Genomic DNA, 12972 nt, shown 5'->3' on the forward strand with positions numbered 1-12972 from the left:
TCATCCTGTACTGATGTACCAATAATATTGAGCCATGACACTTGCATAGCACATTTCCTTTTTTATATTTGCAGTTTGTACATTTATTTTTATGCTGAATCAATATATTTTACAACACTGATAACGTACAGATGGGACTGTTTGTTCAGGGACAGTATTTCAGATTGCTTCATGACAATGTTGTTAGTGAGTTGTTAGGTGAGAGAAAGAAACGATTTTGTTTAAATAATAGATTTACTGATATTTTCATGCCCTTTTGTAAAAAGTGTAATCATAAAGATATTCCTGCAACTTCTTTTCAGTCGTCATGATAGCCTGCTAACAAATACTGTTGTAATGCTTTATTTGCGGGTTGAAACAGTGACCAATGGCAGTTTTATTGTCAGCGAAACAGAATTTATGAGAGATTTTCTGTTGCCCCTACTTTTGTTTTGGATATTTTTCATTTTTTCTCCAACTCACCAGTTTATTTTCTTTTAAAAATGCTGTTTGGGATTTTAATATATTCTCTCCTATTTTCTTAGCCCCTTTCTTTTCAGCTGCTCAAGAACGTGTGTTTTTTTTCCCCCCGTACATGCACCACCCAGAATAAGAATGGAGCACTAGAACACAACAGCCTTATGCTATATTTCAGTTGTGTGTTTGTGCGCATATGTTTGTTTGCAGGTATATTCACACAAGCGCAAAGACAATAGAGCCAAATCATATGTCGTCGACATTGTTCCAGCAAATTGGAGCATACAACTTTGTGAATGCTTGGGATCCTGGCAGCAGCCATGATGCCTATACTGTGTGGCAGGCTGTTGCATTTGAGCAGCAAGTCAAACCCGAGGGTAGCCATTTGGTGACGAGGCCTACCCAATGACCACCTGGGTTATGACTCCGGTGCGCAACCCAAACACAGGTGGGCAGCATCCATGTAACAGCCATGCTGTCGCAAGGGATGTCATTGACCATTGGGTTGCTTAAGCAACACTTGCGCTACCTGGTGGAACCGTGCAGTATTCGCCAGAGCGTGTAATATGATTTGTAGTGATCTGCATCCTGTAAACTTCTCTAACACAAGGGCACAGCCCTTGCCACCAGGTAAATGGTGAACAGCAAAGGCAGAAGGGAGAAAGCAGCCAACACAACCCCAATTCCTCATTCAGGATGACTTTGAGCAGCTCTGACCCTAGAAAGCCAAGCTTTGGAGAATCTCAGCGCAGGGGCAACAGTCTGGGCTGCCTGGAGGATGGGCAGCAGTAAGGGTAGAGGTGGAGAGGCAGTGACGAGAGGACGAATGCTGTCATCCTGAGGATGGACAGCAGGTTCACCTACTACAGAGTCACTGCCCCTGCGGGGTGCCTCAGCAAGTCTAGTAATCTGTTGTGGGCAGTTTCCTAGACTGAGACACCCTTGAAGTACTGGTATCTGCTGCCATGATGGCAACATTCTGAGTCTGCAGGGCAACAAGCTGAGCTTGCGTGACTGCAGTTTGAGCTTCCGCTGCAGCACTCTGACGTTAGGAGGCTTCTGTTGTTGCTGCATGAAAGCAAAGACATCAGCCATCAAGACACTGCGCCATGGGTGGGTCCGCAAGCATTCTCATGAAGTTGACCACCGTGTCCACACTGGAAAGGATGGACTCAAAAGTTCTCAGCAAAGCCCTGTGGAAGGTTGGTGCAGATTCTTCCAGGCTCCTTGGTAGTAACAGCAGACATTCTGACAGGCTTGCTAATGCACCCAACATTTCTTTGTGCATATCCATCAGCCGTTTCCTGTATGCTGCCCTTTGAAAGACCTCAGTAGCAGGACGATTTAACCCTATCGTGAGCTGGCACCAGTGCTGTCCTTTCCCCTGGCCCTGGCTGCAGGCCACCCTTGCCTGGTGACTCACCACATGCAGATCCCGCCCCTATGCTATCTGTGATGGTGGCTGTGCATGTGGGATTGAGTGAAGGTGTTTCCCCATCTGTCTTGTTTTCCCCTTGCAGGAGTGTGAAGTGCTTGGCCAGGTGGCATTTCTTGGGTAGCCGAAAGAAGAAAAGCAGAATGTAGGGTTGCTGTGATGGGATAGGGTGAAGGCAAGGGGTGCATACTGACACAACGTTCAGCATGGGAATCAGAGGAAATTGTGTGACGAAGAGGAAGTGGGATGTGAGAAGCAGGATTAGTTATGAGTATGCCATTAGTTTTGATTCTTTCAGCCCCACAATCTCAGTCATGCCCGCTGCAATGATGGCAAGCCCTGTCTCCTCCATTGGGGAAGGGCATACTGCTGTGCCTGTCCCCCACTGGTTATCTGCTGTTGCCTTCAGTTGTGTGCTGCCTTGTCCTACAAGACAGAGGGAATGGTGTTAGTAAGCGTGGTGCAATCAATCTGCTTGGATGATATGGCTGTCATGGTTGAATAGCTGGCACTGTGTGCAAGCTGAGAGATGTGGATGTGAGGCTTGCAGCAGTGTTAAGTATGCGAGGGTGAAGTGAAGCTATGAATGTGAAATATGAGCCATGTTGATGGAGATGGTTGGTTTGGGGTGAGAGAGAGGCGTATGGTGCATTGAGCAGTTTGTGAGGCTGCTGGTGGATTTGGCGGAATGTGGCATTTGAAGATATATTCCTAACCGACCACTGGTAAGAGATCATTGAGCTTCCATCCGGACCCTTAGCTATGCTGCTTGGAGCCCACTTTCTCCTATGTCGTGCCATTAATGTATTTTTCCCATGTCAAAGTCACTTGTGGAAAGAATTCCAGCACCTGCTCCAGCCAAAATGTACTTCCCTTGAAGAGGTGCAGGCTTGGTTAAAATAATGCAGTGCTCAAGCTAGCCTCCCACGATTTTATGCCACCCTACTCCGGCTTTGTGCTGGCTGGACGCTGCAGTCAATATAATGACAAGCAGCACAAAGTTAGTGTCGCCTGCACCGGAGTGAAGAGGTGCTTGTTAATTGCATACCATTTTCGGGCTTTATCCCATCTCCCCCCAGACTTGTTCACAGTGCTCAATGTGGTCTCACCAAGGTTCTTTACAAGTTCAGCATAACTTCTCTGTTTTCTGGATCTCTCCCACCTGGAGATGAACCCCAGTGCCTAGTTTGCTGTTTGAAGCCTTGTTAACCTATGTTGCTACTTAGTGATTCATCTATCTGTACTCCAGATATCTCTATTCCATGACCTCATTTAGGCATTTCTTTTCCAAGGAACCTGTGGCCTCCTTATTCTTCCTCCCAAAATGTGCTGCCTCTCACTTTTTCTTCCCCCAATTATATGCCCATTCTGCTAATTTATCAATGTCTTTATGTATTTTGTCAGCGCCCTATTCTGTATCAACCAAGCCACCGATCCGTTGTCAACTGCAAATTTTAAATTGTACTTTGATTCCCGAGTTTGAATCGTATATGTAAAGAGTGAACAACCCCAAACCTTGTGGAATACCACTTTCCAGTGTTTGAGAACCTGAATAACTACCTAAAACCTCTACCCTCTGTTTTCCGATTTGTAGCCGGCTTGCTTTCCATTACGCAACTTGTGCCCTGATGCTACATGTCCTGACCTTAGTCACGTGTCTACTATGTGCTATTTTATCGAAAGCTTTTTGGAAATACAAATATATTTCATTTACTGCATTTGCCCTTTTCTACACTTTTCTGTTACATCAATTGATTCCAATAAGTTTGGTCAAGCATGATCTTCCTTTTTGGAATCCATGCTGACTATATTATATTTTCAGATACTACATATTTCTCGGTTACGTTTTTGAGTGATGTTGCTGATGTGGGTTTGGCTGACTTGGAACTATGTCGCCATTCCTTCACTGTTGCTGGGTCAAAATCCTGGAACTCCCTCTCTAACAGCACTGTGGGTGTACCTACACCACGTGGACTGCAGTGGTTCAAGAAGGCAGCTCATCACCACCTTCCTGAGGGCAGTTAAGGATGGGCAATAAATGCTGGCCTAGCCAGCGAAGCCCACATTCCATGAACGAATGTTTAAAAAGAGGTGTAAGGGGCAGCAGAGAGGCAAATGAGGAGAATGGTACTTCAGCTCCTTTGCCTGGTGGTTTGCTGCCACCCACCAACCCTGTATGCATGCTTGCTTGTTCCTCCACTATTGCTTCTCTTCCCCCTTAGAAACCTCCCTAATATCTCATTCATAATCATGAGCAGTGCTTCACAAGTCTTCAGTTTTGTCTCTCAGTACTGTGAGATAAATACCATCTATCTGTAGGGATTCTCTTGCTTTATTACCTTTTAGATCGTTAAGAATTCATACTCTTTTATATTGAAGTCATCAATTCTACTTGGGTTATCACTATTGAAAGAGAGCATATTGTGTCCTCCCTTGCAACTGTTTGGAGGAAGTTATCATGTGGAACCTAACTGTCCTCATCTTTTTTCAGCCCCGTCTGTATACTTATATAGTGAATTGGAAATTCCAGCATGGCTGATCGTTGGACCTGCACCAGTGCCCATGCCACTCGGGAGTTATTTTCTGTCTTTTTTCCCCCCTTTTCCTTGTGTCCTTTTGATTTTTTTTCAGTTATCCCTTTTAACAGCCATTTGTAGAATTCTGTAGTGCCATAACTTTGGTGTCAAAAAGTTTCTTCTCACCACGTGAATCTAGTACTAATCCTACACTTTTATGCAATTTGGGATTTGTACTGATATTTTCCACTGGTGAGGAAACCACATTGACACAATTTCAAGTTTGGAGTTTTGCAAAGCACAACTTTATTAATGAAGCAGAATGGGGAGTTTTAGTTACCTGAATACGTGATATGAGACTCTGTGAATTTATATGAACCGGGAATGTCTTACTATGAATTACTGATCATAAGAAATAGGAGCAGGAGTAGGCTATTTGGACCTTTGAGCCTTCTCTGCCATTCAGTAACATCATGGCTGATCTGGTTGTGCCCTGAACTCCAAATTCCAAAGATAAACGACCCTCTGAGAGAAGGAATTCCTCCTACTCCTCCGTCTTAAATAGGAGACCTCTTACTTTTAAATTGTGCCCCCTAGTTCTGGATTTCCCCCAAGAGGGAAAACATTTTCTCAGCATCTACCCTGTCAAGCCCGTCAGAATCTTGTATTTAAATAAGATCACCTTTCATCTTCTAAACTCCAATGAGTATCAGCCCATACTGCTCAACCTTTTTTTGTAAGACAACCCTTTCATCCAGATAATCAGGCTAGTGAACCTTCTTTGAACTGCTTCCCCTGCAACTATAATGCTAGTTCTGCTTAAGCTGAATTCCCATACAAATTGTCCTGACTTTACAGCTCTCATTGACAATAGAATGCTTCTGCATAAGTTTAGTGGGCTTCACCAACTATAGGCCTTGATTCCATGCTAACAACCTATGCAGAGGCTTGTGTGCTCCCCCCTCCAATTTTAATGCAACCTGACATCGTATTGTACAACAAATCCTGCTATAAGTTTCATAGCCCAGAATGATGGAACAAATTTGTACCACGTAGCACCCAGTCCAAAATAATTAAGTGGATTCAGATTAGATCTCAAATTGTCCAGAGTAGCATGCTTTTTTTCTGCATAAATTAACCCAAAACAGTACACACAGAATCCAAATGATCTGATTACAGCTGTTATGATGACTGATATTGGTCACCAGAAAATATAATTGACTTTCCTTTGGTTCATTGCCAGAAGTTTGGGTGTACGAGTGCAGTTTTGGCCAGGTCACCATTTGAAGAAAAAACTGAGAGAAATGTGTGCATATACATGATGCGAAAGCTTTCAAGATTCATGCACATTGAAATAACTAAGCTAATTGGATAAGTTTTTGTGATGTGGCGTGTGGAGGTATGTGTGGATCAAGTTTCCACTTGTCTCTGCTAGTTATATCATTGCAATCCGGGCAGAGTAGGCTGAAGCAGCGGAAAAGATCGGGGAAATTTAAACCGAAGTGAGTTACGGCCAGTCGCACTTGTGCTTTCCTCTGTCTTTCTCCTTGTTCAAGGTTCTTCGTCTTTTTTCAGTGGTTTGAAATCAGCTTACTCGCAACTGACCACCCCTGTTAAAAATATGTTCTTTTAGTGATAGTGTTTTTTAGCCATATCCATAAACTGTGCCAGGTTACCACTGATGAGTACGTCAGAAAATACCTTTTGAATGGAAAGAAGGGGGGAAAAATATTAATATAAAAACAAAAAACTGCGGATGCTGGAAATCCAAAACAAAAACTAGCTTATATTTCACTCCTCTCCTAGTTTTACTTGGGAAAAAAATTAAGTTCTGTTACAGTGCCTTATTTTATGTTTGTGATTATGCAAGTAAATTTTAGTGGAAACTTGAAGCCTAATTTATCTAGTTTGCTCTGGCCTCAATTTTCTGATAATGCCCAAAGCAAAATCTAAACCCCTGCCCCCCGCTTCTATTCGTAGAGTAAGGATTGAACATTTCAATGCAAGTAAATAGGGCCATGATGTGGAGGGAGGACAATGCAAAGAGAAGGCATTTAGAAATAAAACTGGTAATTACAACAGTCAGTAGTTTTGGAGGTCTTCCTAATGAGATAAACCTGGATTGCTTGCATGTGTTGGAGGTTGGAAAACTGATAATAGTTCAAGTTCCAAAGGCAGAGTGGAAATTTATTTGGAATGTGTGCACCTCCCTTTATGGTGTAGAGTTTGCTGACTACAATGGCACTGTGTGGGAGCAGCTTTAAATAGCACTTCCCTCTCTGTCGTTACAAGATAACACCGTTGTGCACACAGAGCAAGGGAACTATTGTAGAAATATCCGTAACAACAGGGGCATTGTGTAGCCATTTTCCATAACCAAGGATCCTTTAGTCTCCTGAAGTATCTACATATTTAAAAAGTTCCTTAAGGGGTTGTCCTCACTGAGTTGTGTGTGTGGGCGTAAGTTTCCAGGTTTGAAACTGGGGACTTTTTTTTAAAAAAAAGAAATGAGGTGCAGCAGCTATTACTGGAAGCTAAGAAGGAAAAGAAAAACATTGGGAGCAAAGTGAATGAGATGACAGTGTGTCTCCTGTTTCATTAGACTTCTCCTTGAGTTCTGTACCCGAAGGCAGGCCCTTGGCGATTATTTGCCGAAGCAACGCAAAGTGCCGTGATTTATTTACTGTGGGTAGGGTGAGGAGGCAGGCCTCTGAGTCTACCTCAGCCGAAATGGGAATTGGTGCAGTTGGCCTTAAGATGATCCACACGCTAGCCTTCCAGCCAATTGAGCTAACCACCCCGCCTGCCCCATTTAGTGGTACAATGAAGTACAAGAAACTTGCATCACTTTAAAATGTTGAATCTAGATTACTTCTCCAGGGCCCTTCCACTTCTCTCTCTCTCTCTCTCTCCCCCCCCCCCTCCCCATTACAAAGGCCATCTGTTACTTGTTCTATGTTCTTTCAGAGAGTGCTGGCCATTGTTCTGCTATTAACACATTCTGCTTTCGTAACCTTATACCACTATCAGCATCTTCTTTAGTCTTCACCACCCCCCAATAACACTCCCTTTGTTTTGTGTCTATGACCTTTTTGTCAATCTTTCCTTAGCCCCCTATCCTGCTTTACCTGTTCCACCAGCCCCCCCTCTTAAACAGTGTAAATTCCATCACATTTCTGATTATCTTTAGCTCTGAAGAAGAGTCATACGGACTCGAAACGTTAACTCTGTTTCTCCCTCCACAGATGCTGCCAGACCTGCTGAGTTTTTCTAGCATTCTCTGTTTTTATTTTGGATTTCCCGCATCTGCAGTATTTTGCTTTAACTTCTCCAGGGATCAACTTCAGTGTAACACGAAAATGAATCACTTGTATCTTGCTGGGCCTATGTTCAAACCTTATAATAAGTATTCTGGCTATCTGCATGAGTGGGTGGCAGGGACTTTCTTTTGGTTTTAAACAATAAAACTTAACATTAGATTAATGTCAGTGGCAGGAAAAATAATAGGACCCCTAATGCAGGAGAAAATAGGAAAACATCCAGAATCCATAAATATAACAATGAATAGTCAGCATGGATTCCAAAAGGAGAAAGTCTTCCTTGACTCATTGAATTCTTTGAAGAGGTAACAGAGAGGGTGGACAGGATAATGCAGAAGATGTAATTTATCTGGGTTTCCCAAAGGCCTTTGATAGGTTCCACCTTCTAGACTAATGAATAAGGTTAGAACATCCGAAGTGAGGGGACAAATTACAAAATAGACAGCTGGCTGCATGTCAGGAAGCAGAGAGTAAGTGGCAAAGGGTAGCTGTTCAGAGCGGCAGAAGGCGGAAAGTGGTGACACACAAGTTTCAGTGTTGGGACTACTGCTGTTCATAATTTATATTAACGGTTTAGACTTGGGAATCAAATGCACAATTTCTCAGCCCAATCCTGCTGACTCATTTTCACTGTTAGCAATTTTCTCTACCTTTCAACTAAATGTTGATCAACCCATCTGTCAGTTTTTATCTCGATTCAGATTGCATGTTGCTTTCACAAGCTTTTATTGTACCACCTTCCTGTAGCCTCTCATAACTTCGCTGTAAAAGCTATGTGTACGTCGTTTGCTTGTGTTGTGACTTTTGAAGAACAAAGGAAAGTTTTGCTTTTGTTTATTTTCACAGTGAGGATTGCAGTTTGTGTGTGTACTTGTGTTATGACTCTTGAGTTGGTTGATATAGTATAACTTGTGTGGTGCCCTGCACAGACTAAATTTGTACGTGTATCATATCCTCAAAACAAATGTTATTGTAAAGGCCTTGTGGCGTTCTCAGAGCTAGTACCGTTGCAGAAGATGTGTGCAAAGTGGCTGCCAGAGATGAGTCACCGTGAATTTGTTTTCCAGCTTTTTTGTTTGTAAATCATTTGCACTGGCTGTTAAATGGGCCCTTTTAAAAGAAATCTTGGTCGTGAAATTTAGGACTTTTTCATTTGCATTTAATATAGTGGCCCAGATTTTGCGGTAGTAATGACGCCAAAACTGTCAACAATTGCCGTCATTTCTCTATACAGATGCAGCTGAAGGCGGAAATCCAGAAGTTGGCTGTCAGTAACTCTGCGCTCTGTTGGGTGTGCCATTGAAGTCCCCACCGATGGCTGTCAGTTAGAAATCACTGAACTGATGAGAACTTCCCCCTTTTCACTGTAATATTGCTGTTTAAAAAAAAACCCTGAAAAAGTTATGGGTTTCTATTGGCATGTTAAGTTTCAACTGAAGGACCTGTCTGAAGGACCTGTCTGACTCTGGAAAACAAATTTTATATTTGCATAGTGTCAGATTTTCCAACTTAATGCCCTAGCTTTAATGTTTTTAAAGTTTGTTCATGATATTTTTCTCATGTGTATGCCCCAATCTTTATGTTGCTGAGTGTATAAAAAATATATATAAAAAGTGAAGGATAATCAATATATTTTTCTTCCTGACTTGCTGTCTGTGAGAATTCCTCAATGTAGCTTGAAAATTGATAAAACAAGCGCCATCGCTTTGCTGAGGAGCACAAAATCCAGGCCGGTGTTGTTCTTGTGAAGCGAATAGAGTGGCAGCATGTGTGTGGCTGCTTTGTGATTGGAATCAGCATCATGTACTGCATTGTGATTGACTGCAACGTAAAATGCCAATCAACAAACGCGGAAACTTTTTTTCTGCGTGCAAAACAAGCTGGCAGAGCTGGCACACTCTTTAGAACACAATGCCGAAAATAGCTGGCTCAATATTTTTGGTTGCTTCTCTTGTTTTACTGCTTTGTTACATAAAAACGTAGTTCACCTACCCCCAAGCTGAAGAGGCGCTGAAATGCTGTTTTCCTGCCATTAGCCCTGGCAACAAGAGCCAGACTGGATCAGTTTAACCACCTTGTCAATTTCTGAGTGGATTCCCATGAATCTTTCACAAATACTGTGCACAACTTTCAATATGTCACTTGAATTACTGGATTACTAGAGACTGAAAAAAGTTTTTCTTTTTTTTTAAAAACTGATTTTCAAAAAAATTCCCAGATTAGTCTGGGCTGATGATTCTACTCGATTCTGACTTGCAGAAAGAGGAATTGACCCTACTTCTGTGTCCCAGAATCCCACAATGTGCACATCTTGTGTTATTGATGTTGTCGTGCACATTGAGTGATAACACTTGTGCAACATGCACAATGTGATGTATGTGCTTCTTGGGAATGTCAACTTCTGGAACAGAGGCCAAGTTGCAGTTGTTTTTTTAAGCTAATAATAATGTGTGCATTCTGTGGATCTTTGGAAAAAGTTGGAGGTTATGTGGGGTATCGATTTTTTTTTCCTGAATCTACCCGTTATTTTTTGGGCTCTAATTTTCTCCCCAGTTTTTTTTTTTAGGTCTCAGTATTTGAAAATAAAACCTAGTAACACCCTAGAAAGACTTTCAGGATTTTAAATCTGTAATTTAGAAGTGGCTTTTATGAAAGACATGTTGTTATTGTGGACAATACTTCATGGTAAAAATTAAATGGAAATAAGTGGTAGCTTGCCATGTTCTCATGGGGAATTTGCTGCTTTATTTTGGTGTTCATGTTTTCTCTTGCACATATTTTTACGAGTGTAAGTGAAATGCCTGTTGGAGAGAACTCGCCTGATCCAGCAAGTGGAAGGTGCATGTTAGCAGCTCAGTGAGCATCGACTCATTTGGATCATCTTTTCTGCCTATGGGGAAGCACTTGGCCTATGCAGGCACAGCTGAGAACAGAACTTCTATTATGTACAGTGTTATGGGTACAAACTCATTTACCACTCGCAGCATTGTATGTTGGCACTACACAGCACTCATGAATTTTAATAATATCATTAAGGATGGGGTGATTTATCGAATGACGTGTTTTACCAAGCAAGTATTGACACTTGGTTGGAGAGAAGCTTCTCTTCATGATGTGGTTAAACCAAACATTCAAAGCAAATTATCTTATTAATAACAGCCTTCCACCTTTTGAAGGAATTATGCATGTTCATTGTATTAAAAAGGAATTACCTGCGGATTTAGGAGTACTTTTTCAACCTGTAAGCAGGAGAGACTTATAATGTTGCTCCCAGGCACATGATACTGAGTCATTTATTTTGAGTTGAAAAACATCTTGTATGTATAACTGGTGCTGAAAATTTCCGTTCTTCACTGGAGCACGAGTTATGTAACCAAAACTATATACTTTTTAAATTACTTATTAACCATAGACTTTCTTAGCTTGACTGGATTTTAAAATTCTTTCCTGGGATGTGGACGTCGCTGGCTAGGCCTGTGTTTATTGCCCATCCCAAATTGCCCTTGAGAAAGGTGGTGGTGAGCTGCCTTCTTGAACTGCTGCAGCCCATGTGGTGTAAGTACTACACCCACAGTGCCGTTAGGGAGGCAGTTCTAGGATTTTGACCCAGCGACAGTGAGGGAACAGTGATGTATTTCCAAGTCAGGATGGTGAGTGACTTGAAGGGGAACTTGCAGGTGGTGATGTTCCCATGTGTCTGCTGCCGTTGTCCTTCTAGATGGTAGAGGTTGTGAGTTTGGAAGGTGCTGTCGAAGGAGGCTTGGTGAGTTACTGCAGTGCATCGTATAGATGTTACCCACTGCTGCCATGGTGCATGAAATGAATGCTTAAGGCGGTGGATATGGTGCTGATTAAGCGTGCTGTTTTGCCCTGGATGGTGTTGAGCTTCTTGAGTTTTGTTGGGGCTGCATTGATCCAGGAAAGTGGAGAGTATTCAATTATACTCCTGGCTTGTATCTTGTAGATGGAGGACAGGCTTTGGGGAGTCAGGGAGTGAGTTGCTCTCTGCAGAATTCTCAGCCTTTGACATGCTCTTGTAGATAAATTATTTGTATGGCTGGTACAGTCAATGGAAATCCTCAGGATGTTGATAGTAGGGGATTCAGCAATAATAATGCCATTGAATGTCAAGGGGAGATGACTCTCTCTTGTTTGAGATGGTCATTGCTTGGCATGTATGTGTTGCAAATGTTACTTGCTATTACCAGTGCAAGCCTGGATATTGTCCAGGTCTTGCTGCATTTGGACATGGACTGCTTCAGTATCTGAGGAGTATGGTACTGAGCATTGTGTAATCATCAGCGATCATCCCCACTCCTGACCTTATACTCTTTCGAGTTATCAACAGTCACAGATTGCAACTCTTTGAGTACAATCACAGTTCTTGGTTTTCCGGGAGTGGGACATGAACCCACAACCCTCTGATTCAAAGGCGAGGGTGCTATGAACTGAGCCTCCTGACCTTATGATGGAGGGAAGGTCATTGATGAAGCAGCTGAAGATGGTTGGGCCTAAGTCACTACCCTTAGAAACTTCTGCAGTGATGTCCTGGGACTGAGATGATTGGCCTCCCACAACCATCTTCTTTTGTATGACTGCAGCCAGTGGAGTGTTTTCCCTGATTCCCATTGACCCCAGTTTTGCTAGGGCTCCTTGATTCCACACTCAGTCAAATGCTACCTTGATGTCAAGGGCAGTCACTCTTACCGCACCTCGGGAGTTCAGCTCTTTTGTCCATGTTTGGACCAAGGCTTTAATGAGGTTGGGAGCTGAGTGGCCCTGGCGGAACCCAAACTGAGCAGCAACAAGCACGTTATTGCTGTGCAAGTGCCGCTTGATGGCACCTTCCATCATTGTTGATGATCAAGAGGAGACTGATGCAGCGGTAATTGGCTGGGTTGAATTTGACCTGCTTTTTGTGACAGGATATACCTGGGAGATTTTCCATATTGCCGGTTAGATGCCAGTGTTGTAGCTGTACTGGAACAGCTTGGCCAGGGGTGTGACAAGCTCTGGAGCACAGATTTTCAGTACTATTGCTGGAATATTTGTCAGGGCCCATGGCCTCTGCAGTACCCAGTGCCTTCAGCTGTTTCTCGATATCATGTGGAGTGAATCGAATTGGCTGAAGACTGGCATCTGTGATGCTGGGGCCCTCCTGAGGAGGCCGAGATGGATTGTGCACTTCTGGCTGAAGATGGTTGAAAATGCTTCAGCCTTGTCTTTTGCACTGATGTACTGGGCT

At 42.8% G+C, this 12972-nt stretch overlaps 1 protein-coding gene across 4 annotated transcripts in view; it reads left to right on the forward strand.

Annotated features, from left to right (window-relative positions):
- LOC144673727 (disco-interacting protein 2 homolog A-like) overlaps nt 1-12972 on the forward strand; it is a 215199-nt gene that overhangs the window by 134227 nt on the left and 68000 nt on the right. The gene's annotated exons all lie outside the window — the stretch shown is intronic.

This window comes from Cetorhinus maximus, unplaced genomic scaffold, assembly GCF_964194155.1.
Source record: "Cetorhinus maximus unplaced genomic scaffold, sCetMax3.hap1.1 HAP1_SCAFFOLD_455, whole genome shotgun sequence".
In the NCBI taxonomy this organism is placed as follows: Eukaryota; Metazoa; Chordata; class Chondrichthyes; order Lamniformes; family Cetorhinidae; genus Cetorhinus; species Cetorhinus maximus.